This window comes from Cyprinodon variegatus, unplaced genomic scaffold, assembly GCF_000732505.1.
Source record: "Cyprinodon variegatus isolate N-32 unplaced genomic scaffold, C_variegatus-1.0 Scaffold268, whole genome shotgun sequence".
Classification (NCBI taxonomy): domain Eukaryota; kingdom Metazoa; phylum Chordata; class Actinopteri; order Cyprinodontiformes; family Cyprinodontidae; genus Cyprinodon; species Cyprinodon variegatus.
In genome coordinates this window covers 876652-892309 of record NW_015150721.1, presented here as the reverse complement: position 1 = coordinate 892309, position 15658 = coordinate 876652, and positions in this window count along the sequence as shown.

Sequence of the window (15658 nt, the reverse complement as noted above, 5' to 3'; positions counted from 1 at the left end):
TTAATATATAAAAATTATTTGTTTGTTTTTGTATATCAATTGTTTGTGGAGGTAATATATGGACAAATCTGATTTAGTTTTGAGGGTAGGGGCTTAAACTATTTAATGAGGGCTGTGGGAAGAAAAGCAGCAATTTTTGTTTTCTGTTTCTTTGTTACATTGCTGGTAACTGGAGGGAGGCTGAGGCCCAGAGTATCTTGTATATGTTTAGTTTCTTTTGCACCCTGTTTTGAGTTTTTGAGCTCAATAAATCACCAACACCGGTAACCCAACTGAGACTGGATTCTTGGAGGCCAAAGAACCCCGTCACAGTGACCCAAATCATCACTGTTACTGTTATTATATAGTAAATTAAATCATTACTGTTAAATTGTATGTAATGTCCAATTGTTTTTTTGAATTCTTATTCCGGGTTAGTTGGAGACATACACTAGGCTATATCAGCCCCACCAAAAATATTTTTCACCAGCCGCCACTGGTGTATTCTTTTCTGTACGGCGCCCAGGAACTGATGTGGGGGAAAAAAAATTTCAGAAAATGCACACAAAATACCTATTTGCTCCGTTGTACTTTATATGGCCATTATAATAGCATTTTTGTCATGTTAAAACACCTGGGGGTTTAGCTTTGCCACCTTATTCTATTTCCATCTTTTAAAATGCCCTTTAGAGTCTATAGTCTGGCATTTTTACCTCTACGATTTATTCCACACACCTGCTGAGTGGCCCATTAGACTACTGGCGAATTGACTTCCCAATCACCCTTTTTCAGCTATAGAAACCAGTGAGGACCAGAAGTGGTGGGCCTATAGACTTCACTGTTAGAGCCAATCACTGGTGGGTTAAAGGCAGAGCATAATGAAGTCTATATATGTTCATTACAATTACAAACAAAGCCTCCTCTCACACAGTTAGCTTTCAGCATGTGTAAATTAGGCTCCCTGCGCAGCCGAGTAACAGAGGAGAAATTATCTCTGGTCAAGTCAGAGCCAGAGATCACTGCTGCTGTGATTGATGAAGACAAAGATTGCAAACTGTATCACTAAAGAGGAGTAGAGAACCAAAACTAATCAAAATCAGTACCTTGATCACCCTAATGATACAGCATAAGAAGCCCTGCTTGCGTAAAGCACTACTACAGATGGAAATAAACTCTGAACAACTGTGGTTTGATGAAACTCACCTCAGATTAATGATCTAGAATTCAATCTTAGAGGCTCCAAGTCATCTTCGGCAATAGGTCATAGTATTTTGTTCTTTCACTTTAAACCTTTTTGCTCTAAAAGTGTAGGTCCTTTCTCTTCTCTTTCTCCTCTGCCTGCATCTTCTCCACATAGTTATAATTTCTGCAGCATTGTTACAAGTTGTGGCTGCCTATAGGATCCACACAATAATCAGAAGAATCAAAATCGTATTTATTGCCAAGTAGCTTTGCACTTACAAGGATTTAATGGTGCAGACAAATTATATATATAAATAAATAAATATATATATATATATATATATATATATATATATATATATATATATATATATATATATATATATATATATATATATATATACATATACATATATATACAATGGAAAAGAAAAGAAATACCAAAATAACATATAAACAGGTAATCTTAGAGGTCAGAGCAGCACAGAAAAAATCTAAGACAGCAGGCCTCAATTGCCACTTCTAGGGTTATTTTATATGATCAATTAATCTTTATTGACAGCTACAATTTGCATTGTAATCAAGAATTCAGTTTCAGTACAAAACATTCATGACATACTTCAGATACATTGAGGGAGATTGAGGGAGACCATGCATGCCAGAGAACGCTGCATTAGGCGCGTTCTTTCGGCTGCCAGGGGCCCCGCTGTGAAGCGGTCTCAAAGATGCATCAAAGAGAAAAAGGAATATTGTTTTCTTTAAAGAGGTTCTAAATGTTATCTACTGCTGACCAGAAAGACAGAAAATGCCCTTTATGATATTTCCTATGCAGATTATTTTAAGGAAAGTTTTGTTGCGATGAGAAAAAAGGAAAACTTTTGTAATGCAGCAATCCTGTTACATTCGGTGTACAAGCACTGCATAATTTCTGAAAAAGAGCACTGTACCTACAGTTAGTGGCAGTTAGATGGTCTGGGCCTGCTTCACGTAAGTGATGTAACCATGAACAAGCAAAATGTTGTTTTTGATGATGTGCTGTTTAAGTTAGGATGTCCCCAGGCAATACCTTAAATGGTCTGCTTACATTGAAAAACTATCCAGTGCAAAAACAGGGGGCCAAGTTTCCTTTACCGTGATGTAAAACATTTCATCTGTTATCACAAAGGTTTATTTCCAGTTAATATTGCCGAGAGCAGCACGACCATTGATTCATTTTAGAGTCAGATTACCTCCTGTGTTAGGGACAGATTGGTTTTTATTTAGTTAAGACTTTCTCTGAACTTGACAGATGGTTTTATCCTGTTTAACTCTGTTCTAACTGATGGTATATAAAAAATGCTTTAAGGACTCACAGCTGCAAAAGCTACAGAGAACTAAGATTTAACCTCAGTTCTCAGGAAATAGACTTTTCTGTCTTTTAGTTAATAGCTGACAGGCATGCAATGTAGTTCTTTAATGCTTTTCAAAGCAAGCCTCCTTCCACATTTATCTTTCCCAACTGACATGCAACCTAAATTCCATATTCTTTTAACTGTCTCATACATCACGATAATGTGTCTTTTCACAGCTCTGTCATAAATCAGAACTCCTTCAATGTTTAAACACATTTTTTATTATCATCAGCTGTTATGAAGCTACTAGGTCATAAATCATCCACAATTCTGTCAAAAGTCAAATAATTCGGCAGGTATTTCCTAAGATCTGGCTTGTCTTCTTGACTTCAAGGAGGTCTTTTAAATGCATTCAATGCAGTGAGCTCGTTTAAGATTGTATGCCTGATCCAATTTGTGTTTTAAGTCACAAATTGGATCAGGGATCTTTAATAAAAGCATGAACCTATCTTATGTCATTTTTGACCATGTCTAATGAACATTAAGTGTTCATTGTTTTGCAGATTCATTCTGACTTTCTTCATAGTCAAAATAATACAAAAGCTGACCAGTAACCAATAGGAATATGGAGATCTGAATTTTATTTCTAGACATCCAGAATGTTTATTCTAGATTTGAAAAAATGTAATTCTGTTTGAAAGGCTCATTTTGACAAAGAAAAACTATTTTTTCAGATACTGTATCACACGTGATATCAGCGTTCAGGAGGAGCTCGGGTCCTGGCTCTTCACCACTGAGTCTGTTCAGGTTTGGTTTTGTTTCAGCTTGCGGGGAGATTCAGTTTTAATTCCTGTGATTCTTGCTGCCCTGGTCAGACTACGGACTCCTGAATCTCAGAACGTTCCTGTTCTGAACTGCTTCCCTGGCCTGGTGTTGGGTTCAAAAATGTAGGTTTGTAAAAGAAGAACTGAAATACACAGTAAGGGATTTTCAAACAGCTTCCTGCAGGAGGAGAGACAGCTGCACCCAAGACTCAAACACTCCACCGGACCTCCTCTGCAGAGCGCTTTATTAACAGAACATGACACATACATGGTTACAAACAGAGTATTGTTCTGACAGGACAGTTGATCAGGTCATAAAACAAGATGCTCCACGACTGAATCACAAGACAAAGTGAAGCATCTACTTGCTCAAATGTTTCATACGCACACACAGACATTAATTTTATAATCATCATTGATAAACCTAACACCTGGATCGGTCTCCTGCCTGCCCACTGGGGTTCCTGCCTGGGGGACACTCTAGGTGGCCCGCTCCGCATCTCCATGGTAGTCCATCAGCCGGATCCTCACCCCAGAGGATGGACTGAACTGTTAAGCCAGCTAAGTGACTCACATGGATAATCATTTTCTGTCAGATTGTCATGGGCAATTACCGGTTTCTCCCCAACCAGAGTGCCAGCGATGGCCATTGCTTCACCTTCCTTCGCAGTCGCAGCAGGCTCACTTATCCACAGCAGCCTGTGTTCTGTTCTGTCTCTGTTTTATTTTCATTTTTGTCATTAAACGTTTTGAACTTCCCACTTTCTGTCTCACCTGAATACTGGGTCCGTATGTCTTATACATTTATTAAACTCATTGAGTGGCAGTGTGGACAAGGAGTGTAAGAGTTTGTAAATCCAACAAACTCTTCACCATGTTATTGAAGTCCAATAAACTGGGTTCTTTTAGAATATGACAGTTGTGGTGGGAAATAGACTTTTCATCAAGAATTTTTTGTAATCTTTCATAAATGTTTTCGATACTCTTGGTTTTTTTTTTGGGAAGTAAAAGACCAAGAATTCAAGAAAAAGTCTATATTAGAGATAATCTTAGAGTGCAAGTAAGTTCTTGCAACATTCACGATAAAGTACTGCAAATGTGGTGGAAATTTGGAAATTAAATTTAAATACCTGGAACACTTTCTTTACATTGTTCTTTGAAGGACAATGTTGGATCTAAAATAACTGGAACTAAATCAATCTCCACACCACTCAAAAGAACGTTTGTTTGCTTAATATCTGTGGGATGTTTTGTAAACTTGTTTAACATGAGACATCAGTCCTTGTAACAGTTATGCACAATGACAAAGCAGCTGTGAGATGTTTTGCAGTTTCCTGAAAGCTATTGGCTTGCGTGTGGATAACTGCATCGTCTTTATGATTATGATCACATTTTATTTTGCTCATCATTGTCCAATTTGCACAAGCACTTTCACTGTCTGCTTCAGCTTATATCACTAAAATTGCAGTAAAACTGTGTACCTTAAATGATTGTTCTCTTCTAAGACAATTTATACGCAAAAAAAAGTACAAAAGATTTTCTTATACACACTGATCATTAAAAATTTCAAAGGAACTTAAATGGGGAAAAAAACAATAGAAAAAAATCACAGATTTTATTACTAACTGTAGTTCTGCACTCCACCAGTAAGTGGTGACATGTTCACATTAGGCTTCATGAACTGTGGGGATCGTTGAAGCAATTTGGCCAAATGGTTCAATGCCTCATGAGGCTCCATCTCACCATCACTAATGATGATCCAGGATTAACTTCAAAATCCCCAGCCAACTGCAAAACAGATGTAGGGCTCCCGGAAGGGTTTCATTGAAACTGGCTCTTCATGTCTATGTTTGGGTGGCCTAGCTTGGCCATCATCAAGTACTCTTGAGTAGAGAAGATTGCCCCCTCCTGATATGCAGGTGTGGCTGGATGAAATTTTTATCATAAACAGGCAAATTTCAAAATATATCATACAGATAAATTTTTGTGGGCATCTTAAATCACTACAGCAGTTTCCTTTAACAATAGTTTCTGTTCAACTAAAGCTTTAATCCAGTTCCTTTCACTTTTACAAGTACTGTAACATGAAAAAAAAGTAAGAAACATGAACCGAGAGCCAGAACATAGAAATTCTGGCATTTTAAACCACTTAAAACAGCAAGGATCCAACAGTAGACAAAAAACTAACAAAATTTACAGATTTAAGGCTTCTTAAACTACCATTTATAGCACATAATTATTAATTCACATCTTCAGGTTGCACATTTTGAAATGAAACCAAAAGTCATTCTTTTATTCTGAAACCTGATGGTTTCTGCTGTTTTTTTCAGTGTATGCTCTACTGATTTGTTCCTAGTTTTCTCATGGTGTGTCACATATACAGGCAACTTGCACAACCAAAGAAATAAATACAAATAATATCTATGGACCAGATCCATTGCTTAAATAAAAAAAAAAAAAATTGGTTAGGGTTTAAAAAAAAAAGAAAAGGTAAGGTTGCTTTTTTTTAAACACGGATTCTCTCAGCATCCATCACATGTCTTATTAGGGGAATTGGCCCCATGATTCTTGGCACTGGTGCTGGTTTAATTCACCATTCAACACACCTGTCAGCTCTGCCCCATTCCCAATCAGCCTTCATCAGATCCACCTGCTCACCTTGCTATATAACCTGTAATCAGACCAGTCTCAGATCCCCTGGTTCTGTCTCTGACCTCGCTCTCAGATTCCCCTTTGGATGGCCTCTAGTCTTATTATTGTGTTTGTTGTGAATTCACACGTTTGCACCCTTTGACTGCTGTATCCCATTTATAAAACAAACCAGCCAAATTTGCTTTGTTAAGTTTATTAATGCTGACCAGAGCAGAAACGCAAAGAAATTCAGAAACACTGATCCAGGAGTACTTCGTATTTGCAAGAAAGACTGCCTGAATTCTAGGGCTGCTGTTCGAATTCTAATAACCAATAAGGTCAGTTTTGTTCATAGCAAATCTCTTGCTGCCAGCCAGTTCCCACTCTACACACACTTTTTACCTACTGTTTAGTGCTCACTGTGGTAAAACACATCTATTTTTTTAAGTCATTGCCTCATTTGGGACATTTATATGCAAAAGTATAAAGAAATTCTTATTCTCAATGATGACAAGCACCAAACACAAGAGTGTTGTTTCTCCTCTATCACTCCTCATCTAAGCCTGATGGGCTTAGATGGAGGAGGCCCTTATCTTTTGCAAATTGTTACTGAAACTCTCCTGTACCAAGATAATTATCAAACTCCAACTTATGAGTTTTACTGTTTACATTCCTAAAATTACAGCTGGGCAGGTGCCTATCTCCATCAGTGTATGGGCAACAGGCAAGATAATCCCTGGAGGGGTCCCCAGTCTATTGCAGGGCTACAGAGACAAAGACATACAACCACGCACATATTCAAACCTAAGGACGATTTAGGAAAGCATCAGTCATGTTTTTGGACCATGGGAGGAAGTCAAAGAACACCCACATGCACAGGGAGAACATACAAATTGCATGCAGAAAGACCCGGGGCTGGGAAATCAAATCCAGAATCTTCTTGCGTTTCAAATATCTGTGAGTAAAGAGCAATTTAACTGAATATCTGGTTTGAAAGGTTACGCTTTGAAATGTTTCTTCAGTCACAAGTTTCATTCTGTATTTTGGTCCAGGTTGATCCGAAGGGGAAAAGGTAAGTGGGAAAGACCATCTCATCCAGGCTGGAGGACCAAAATGCAAAAAGGGCTCAGTGACTGCGACATAGAGATGAGTGACTGTACTTTTAATAAAAATAAATCAATGACAAAACTTAAAGGAAGATATGAGGTGCTGGGAACATGGAGCAAAATGGAAAGTTTTCCATAATAAGCATTTAACAACAGACTGTTTAAATAGTGGGAGAGAGGGAGGTAAAAACAAAGGAAGCAGGAGGTGCATTTAGGAGAGAAATAAAAAAAAAAGACTGGGATTAAACATAAGGATAAACAAATATAATACAAAATAAACAAAGATATAAGCACTATTTCACAATACCAAAACAAGGGATTAAGTCGGAATATGAATATGCTGTTTTTTTAAAGCTCCAAGCTGGTTTCCCGAAAGCAGTGACACATCAGTTGCCATGGTGATTTATTCAGCTAGCCTCCTCCCAACTAGGCTAACAGAGAGGATTACTCAATCCTGGTGACATATCTGCTCAGTCACAATGATCAATAACTAATGGGTTTGTCAGTGATGTCATTACTTCTTTTGCATGTTGTGGTACTTTTTTAATCAGCTTGCATAAAAAAAACACAAATATATATTGTTATAAGGTCAAGTAGTTTAGTTATTTTTGACTTTATTATGGTAGCCTAAACAATTATAAATTTTCTATGTGAACATTGACTGTGTAAACACGAAACTGTATTAAGTGTATGTCTCTCATATCAAGTGAAAAACCTCTCACTTTACTTGATACAAGTAAGAATCATTTTTTTAAGATAATGGATCAAGAAAAAAAACTTGATAACTGAAAAAAGTCCTGGAAATATCTTGTTTTCAGGTATTCCTCAATAAAAATAATAATAATATTAATCCACTGATCATTAAAGAACAATTCACAATTGGGTTGTTTTTTTTACAAAATTGCACCAAAAATCCAAAAATAATTGACAAGAATATCCCTGCAGGGGTCGGGAGGGGTGCTGGTGCCTATCTCGACCTGTCAATGGGCAAGAAGCAGGGTACACCCTGGACAGGTTGCTTGGCCATCCAGGACAACACAGAGAAAAACAGGACAGACAACCATTCACACACACACTCACACCTAAGGAGAAGTTAGAGAAGCCAATTAACAAAAAACATTCATGTTTTTGGATTATGGGAGGAAGCCGGAGTACTCGGAGAGAACCCTCGCATGCACAGGGAGAACATGCAAACTCCACACAGACCAGGAATCAAACCCAGAACCTTCTTGCTGTGGGGCAGCAATGCTACCCACTTTTTCACTGTGTAGCTCTCCACCCCATCATGTTAATAATAATTAGTACAGTTTTTGTCAGAAACAGTAACTAACAAAGCATGAAATCTATGGTTGGTCAAAATATCACACAACTAACTCAAGCATATTTGATAACATTTGTGACATCACACTTCACTGGAATGATGTTGCTATATTTAAAATTTGCATATGAGTATGTTGTATAATCAATACATTGGTCACCATCTATCAAAAAGCAGCTATGCAAGGGATTTCTACCACATATGCTACATACTGATTATTTCCACCAACTGTAGAAAGAGGCTGACATTCAGAACTAAACAAGGATAAAATTGCATCGTATATGTTTTCTCATTAGCGGATTCTGAAGTACTATTGAGGACATCAGATATAATCAAAGATTGTCCACATCATGTATCTATTGGGTGACAGTGGCATCAGATATAGAAGTTTATACTGAAATTAGAGGGTTGATGCTTCAAGCACCTGCTCCGGCTTTCAGTGCCGTTGTGTTCTTGGGCAAGACACTTCACCTGCATTGCCTACTGATGATGGTCAGAGGGGTGGTGCCAGTGTGCGGCAGCCTCACTTCTGTCAGTGACCCCCAAGGCAGCTGTGGTTACAATGTAGTTTGCCATCATCAGTGTGTGAGTGAATGACTGAGTGTAAAGTGCCTTGGTCAAGTCCTCTGACTTGAAAAAGGGCTATATAAGTACAGGCCATTTACCATGTATGCCTGTTTCTATACGGTACAAGTGAGTGTGCACATTTATATTAATTATTTACATTTTTATTTGTCAAAATGTTCAATATAGATCCCATTTAAAGGAAAGATAAATTTATCTTCTGAAATGTATTTCAAATTTCAGGCTTTAAAGCGTTGAGCGCATCAATTTTAGAATTGAATTTGAAGGACATATATTGCCATTTTCTTAACATTTGCTGCACCTTCAGCAACCACGGCAGTTCCGATCTTAGCTCAAACACCTAAAGTGTCTATTATAAAACTTTGCAGTCTCTATAAAAGTTAGCTAACAATGGCAACTGGTGAAGTTTTCTCCAGGGGGTCTACAACTTCAAAATAGACATATAAAAAAAAACAATGAAATATATACAAAGGTATCACACCTCTTTTATAAACATTATAAAATAATCTGAAAAGTGCCTTATCAAAAATGTATTAATCGACACTGGGTGAGATCCTGACGTTTGAAAAAGGATGCAGGGAAAGCAGAATAAAGCATTAGCCTCACTGTATGCAGGTAGCCAAGCCTCACTGCTAAATAATTATATAAACCTGCCAATCAGCCATATTTCCTAGCAGACTACTGTGACGTCAGCACAGTGGAGGGAGGGGGTGTGCAAATAAAGTTTCTTTCAGCTCTGGGGGCAGGAGAGCTGTCTTTTGCATTGAAGAGGAGCTACTGCACATGGACAACTTTTAATGCGAGTCTATCTGCAAAGATTTTTGCACCCCAGGGCAGAAAAACATCACCAACCAGACGTTGAATGAAACACCTTTACATGTCATTAAAGATTAAATATTTATCTTGCACTTCAAAAAAACATATGAATAAATTTCGAAATATTTTAATTTTGTATTTTAATTATTTTTTTCTTAATCACATGGTGAGTGAGGCAGCGCCCTAGCACCATCCATTGGCCAGCCGCCACTGCTAGCTAATAAGCGTTCTTATTTTACAAGCATCATTAAGTTGTACATTTTAGGACATCCTTATTTCTCAGGAAGGCCGTTTTCAGTTCTCAGGAAAAAAAAAGTTGTCAGTCCTTCAGAAAAACGTTTTCAGTTCTCAGGTATCAGAAAGCTTAACGGCTCTTTTTTTTTTACATTTTGTGAAACTGTTACCAACTGGATACATAATGGTGGCAAAAATTGTAATTTTAAAAAATCCATGTATTTTGCTTTATAAGATCAAACTTGACCTTGAAGGTGTTTTTAGCCAAGAATGTAATTTTGTTAAACCCAAATATCTGCCAAGTTGAAAACAATTTCACTAATTAAATAAAAAAAAGAGGCCAACTTCTTCTGATACCTGAGAACTGACAACTGTTTTCTTGAGAACTAAGGACGTCCTAAAATGATCAACGTAAATTATACTGTAGTTTTGAAATCCTGCAGAGGAAGCCCATAATTCTTTACTTTATTCAAAAACATAAAAGGATGACAACTCATACAAGTTGTAAACCGCTAAGCGTAAATGTCATATAAATCTTTCCCCCAAACGATGACAACCTAATAATATTATCATCCTCCGTATCATTTTGTGTAGCAAAGACAAGCTGCATTGTAAATAACTAGTTGAACTCTAATGTTTGAGAGTCATCCATCTTTCCCCTCTGAAAATATACTGACACATTCCCATGAAACAGCTATAGAAAATAGTAAGCTGGGATCAAACTTGAAAAAAAAGGACAGTTAAAGCATGCTGAGACATAAAGGAAAAACCCAGTTCTTAAAAGCCAACGTATAATATAACCACCTCCAGTTGATTATGTCTTTACAGCAGATCAGTTAAACAATGCGAGACAAATGGAGAAAAATCTCTTTAGTCACTTTTGTTTGACAAGCAGGTTTTAAATGTACATTAAGCCATAAATACCCCATAACTTTGTCATTAGCTGTTATTACAATTATCCTGCAGGTTTGCACGTAAAAAGTTATTTAACATCTGTAAGGTATCTGCAGTTGATTTTAAAAACTGCTGTAACACCTCTAAAAAAAAATCACTACTGGCAGAAACAGAGCAGCATGTAATAAAGAAACCCACAACCTCAGATGCAAAGAGTTTGATTTATTTGTACATCAACATGAATTACTGTAAGAAAACCTTGTATTTTTATACAGATATATGTACAGATGTTCATTGTCAGTCATTTGGTTGTATTGCATGCATCAGACAAGTTTAAAATGTGAAATCAAAAAGCTTCTGTACATGAGCTTGACTTGTCTTGGCAGTGTAGTATTCAAATATGACTGTCACTGTTGGAACTGCATTAAATAAGATGTTAAATCATAAAAATCGGATCAAGTCAAACATTCTCCCAAGGATGAGTTTAATGCATAGAATCATTAAAACAGACAAGGAAACATAAATTAACAACAAAACAAGTTGCTATTTTGACTTTAGCATATTGTCAAGATTGCAGCTTTTTCACTTAGTTGCTGGAAAGGACGTTTTAGAAACAAAAGTAGAAACCTGCAACTTATTCAAGTACAAACCTCAATATGAAACTGAAGAGCAAAGGAAAAAAATATGCAACTTTTTAGAAGTCCCATTAAACATGAGCCTTTGATAAAGCTACCGTGTTTGATCTTCAATAATTCTCTGCACTTTGTGTTGTCAAACAAAACATGGACGCCTTAGGAGTCACTGAGTCTAAGTCCTAAGACACAAATTAAAAGTAAAGTTTTTTTTATTTCATGTTTATGAAGCTTCTTCAAAGCTTGGGTGTAGGACATTTAATGGAAGTTTCCTCCACCATCATCACGTACTGCATGCATTTATAAACAAAACCTTATGTGAGATGAAACCAGAGAAGAGATTTATCTGTCACAATTCTGCAATCATTTAAACTCCTGTTTTCCATCCAAGTTAGAAAAAGAAAAAAAAGCTAAAGTCTACTTCCAAGAGATCTAAAACTGCATTTTTTTTACCAAATAAAACATCTTTTCTCTTAGTGCCCCATTTTTTTCTTAACTGGGTGGTCACAAACAGAGTCAAAGAACTTGTCAGAACATGCAAACAGAGACTATGTCAGACAGTTTGCTCTGCCTCACATGCAGCTGACATAAAGTTTGGCTCAAGTTCAGCCACCACACTTTTATTATTGTTTGTTTTTTTTCCTTTTATTACTGAAATAAAATCAGTCAACTTTATAGCTGTCTAAAAAAAACATGATTGTGTATCCAGTTGGCCCTTAAACATGACTTTTATTGACCTTCTTTTATGCAGGTTGTGGTTTGGCAGCATCCAATCAAATACACAGATATGCATCTCATTTTATTTTGATTAAGATAGTCACCACAGAATGCCTGTTTGCTCATACTGACAGAAATGCATGAGCGCTGTCTGTGTTTGCAGTGTGTTTCATTCTGCAGAAAGTTGGACAAGCATCATTAGAGTTTAACAGCATATAGTATATAACATTTGGTTTGGTGTTTGAAGCCTTCCAACGAAGCAAAAACTGTTACTGCGTTTTATTTCCAATATCAATAAAGCATAATGTATCGTTTGCACACGGCAAACCACAATGTAATGGGGTTGTTATAGTGTGAAGCAATATTCTTCACAGTTAAAACAACGACCCATTTCACCTGTTTATGTTCTACCGCATACAGTGCCTTCTAACAGCATTAAAACAACTTCAGCCATTTTACAGTTAGCTATGTTAAAATAGGATTTTATGTAATAAATCAAAACAAAGAAGCACATGAATCGGAAGACAGTTATATAGGTTTTACGAATAATCTCATTAATTTGTGCTCAGCTACCTTTATTCTAACACTGTTAAGATACAGATAAGACTAGTCTAACCAATTGTGATCCCTTAACTGGAAAAAAAAATGTGAACCTCTGTGTAGCATAAGTTAGATCTGTTTTCTTAAGGCTTCAGAGGTTCTTAGAAAGCATTAGGGAATAAACGGCAGCATGAAGGGAAAATGTTGAGGAGAAGATATGGGTAGAGTAAGGTTTATAGAACAATATCATAAACTAAGCACTGTTAAATCCATTATATAAGAAATGGAACAAAGAGAACAATTGAAAGTGACCCTTGAGAAGGAGTGCATTTGTCCCTTTAAAAGGAAGTTTTTCCTGCATGCACGGATCACTACATGCTCATCCTGGAAACGTTAATGACAGGATGAAGTCAGCTGAGTTTCTTTAGAAAGTAAAATGTATGATTCGATTGAATCGTCTCTGTAAAGTGAATTGAGATTTTTTTTTTGGAATTGACGTGATATGAATAAACTGAAATAAACCATAACAGTTAGAGCTGATGGAGAAAACATTGAAGCAATTGAAGGCTTTGGAATAGGATGACTGTTCAGTGACTCTATCCATGGTATCTTACAGAGCTTGGGGCTGTTTAGGCATGAAGACTGGGTAAAAATGACATGATGTGCAAAGCTGGTAGAGTCACAGAAGAAAATGGCTTGCAGCTATAACACTTCACTAGAAATCCAATTTTAATTCTCTTTCCACGCTTTAAATTTGAATTGCTTTGTGCTGATGTCTTACATAAGCCCTTTTTTCATTGCCGATCAAGAGCTTGGGGCATTTGAAAGCCCAGGCAGAGAGTTTCCATACACATTTACCAGGGTAAATTCACATTCCCAGAGCTTACGTTGCAACAAAAAATGGTTTACAATATTTTTAAGCAATAAAATACACCTCAAAACTTTCTCTAAGTGGTCAGTTTATCGAGAATTTGTCTACTTTTAAATCAGTGTCGAAGCAGCAAAGCCACTGGTCTTCAGAGCAGGATCTCTAGCTACCTGCAGGGGTAACGTCTGCCAGTCAGTCTCTCATTACAAGTTAATCAATGCAACACTTAATTGGCCTCAAAAGCTTTCATCAAGATTATGATTGTATTGTTAAATATTCTTTTAAAGTGGTTCTCGGAATGTGCTGGCTATTTGGAATTACCTGGGCTTCCTATTCACTGGGTTCTGCAAACCTGTGCAGGGCTTTTAGTGAAAAAGGGACTATAGAATCCATGAAAAATGTTTGCAATACACTAAGCTGGAGAAACGGAACTCATATACTAAGCAAAGGTCTGGAATTTCGTGACTGATCTGTGCTGGACTATTTTATGTTTGGTGGATTTCCATGCATGTACCAGCAAGTGTGCAAATTTATGGCTACAGACTGCAATGACGATAACAAAGAACAAAAGAGAAACACATAAGTGATTCTACTGAATCTGAAAGGTGTGTTGTGGCACACCTTTCTTGCACTTTACAGAGAAATGTACGACAAAACAAACAAACATAATTCCCCTGGAGGTGTACAATGAGTCATCTCTAAGGACTGGCATTGATTAGATAATAACGGGCTTAAATTCTACCCACATTTTGACCCTGCAGCTTCAGACAGGTACACAACTCTTCCTAGGAGAGTGGATAAGACAGAAAGCTTTTGTTCATGTAGTCTAACCATCAGATTGACGTATAAACTGATATCCCCACTGGCTAAATAGTGGCCGTCATCACTGAACTTATCTGAAACAAGATCAGTACTAACGGCCCCACATGCTGAAATATGAATCACTGCTACTCATTGTTTTTTTTGTTTTTTTTTTATAATAGCTGTTTCCAAACAAAGCTGGTACCAGAATGCTAAGGCAATATTGATGCAGGTGATGCAGGTGTAAAATGAATGCATTACTTCAGAGGTTGCATGCACTGGTTAAATAAAGAAAATCTAGGGTTGCCATGTGATGAATCACTCATTCGGTTCTAAAAGATAAGCATTTTTCACTCCACAGTGACTGCACAGAACCACAGCAGGGATGTGATGGATCAGAAAGGTGAAATAAGGCCCTGAAGGGTTTTGCCTTATGTATCAGGGATAAATGGCATTGTGAAACATACATCATGGTATAGTCTTGCAAAGTTCTTGCCAATTCACACGGCTAGTTTTACATTTGTGTTTCCTGTACAGCACTTTGAACTGCTTTATAAATAAAGTTGGGTTGGATTCTTAGGTTCTTTTGCAGAAGGATGAATCATCCATCATTGTGAAATGATGGCCATAATGTTAAAGGTTATCCAGATTGTATGTATATATTTAGGTCAATACTGCTGACCTCATGAAAATTGAAGGAATAGGAGCTAGGAACAGGAGGTAGGACCTACAATTGGAGGTATTCAGAGCATAAGTCTTGGCAAGAGATGGGTCTTCTAAATGAAGTTATCATTACCTTATAGCCATATTAGCTGCAAATGGGATTAATAACATCAAATACATAAGTAACCCTGGATAAGTCCTGTAGAAAACATATAGCATAGGTGAAAATGTGTACATTAGCAGGGTGACCTACACAGCTGACCAAGTTATAACCTTTCTGTTGTGAGAAAAGGGCAACAATTGAAGGAAAGTATTGTGAGAAGCTTGTTGAAGGAGATCCAGAATGTTGGACCTAAGCCGAACAGCTAAGATAAAAAATAATCAATATAATAAAATATATTCAAACTTTAAAAAAATGGGGCTTTTAAAACACAGAATGTTATTGGTAATCCTATCCGACCAAAAACAGAACACCCTCTCTGAACTGAGTAAAAACAATAAGCACAGAGTGTAAGATGTTTGCTGTAATGTACATTT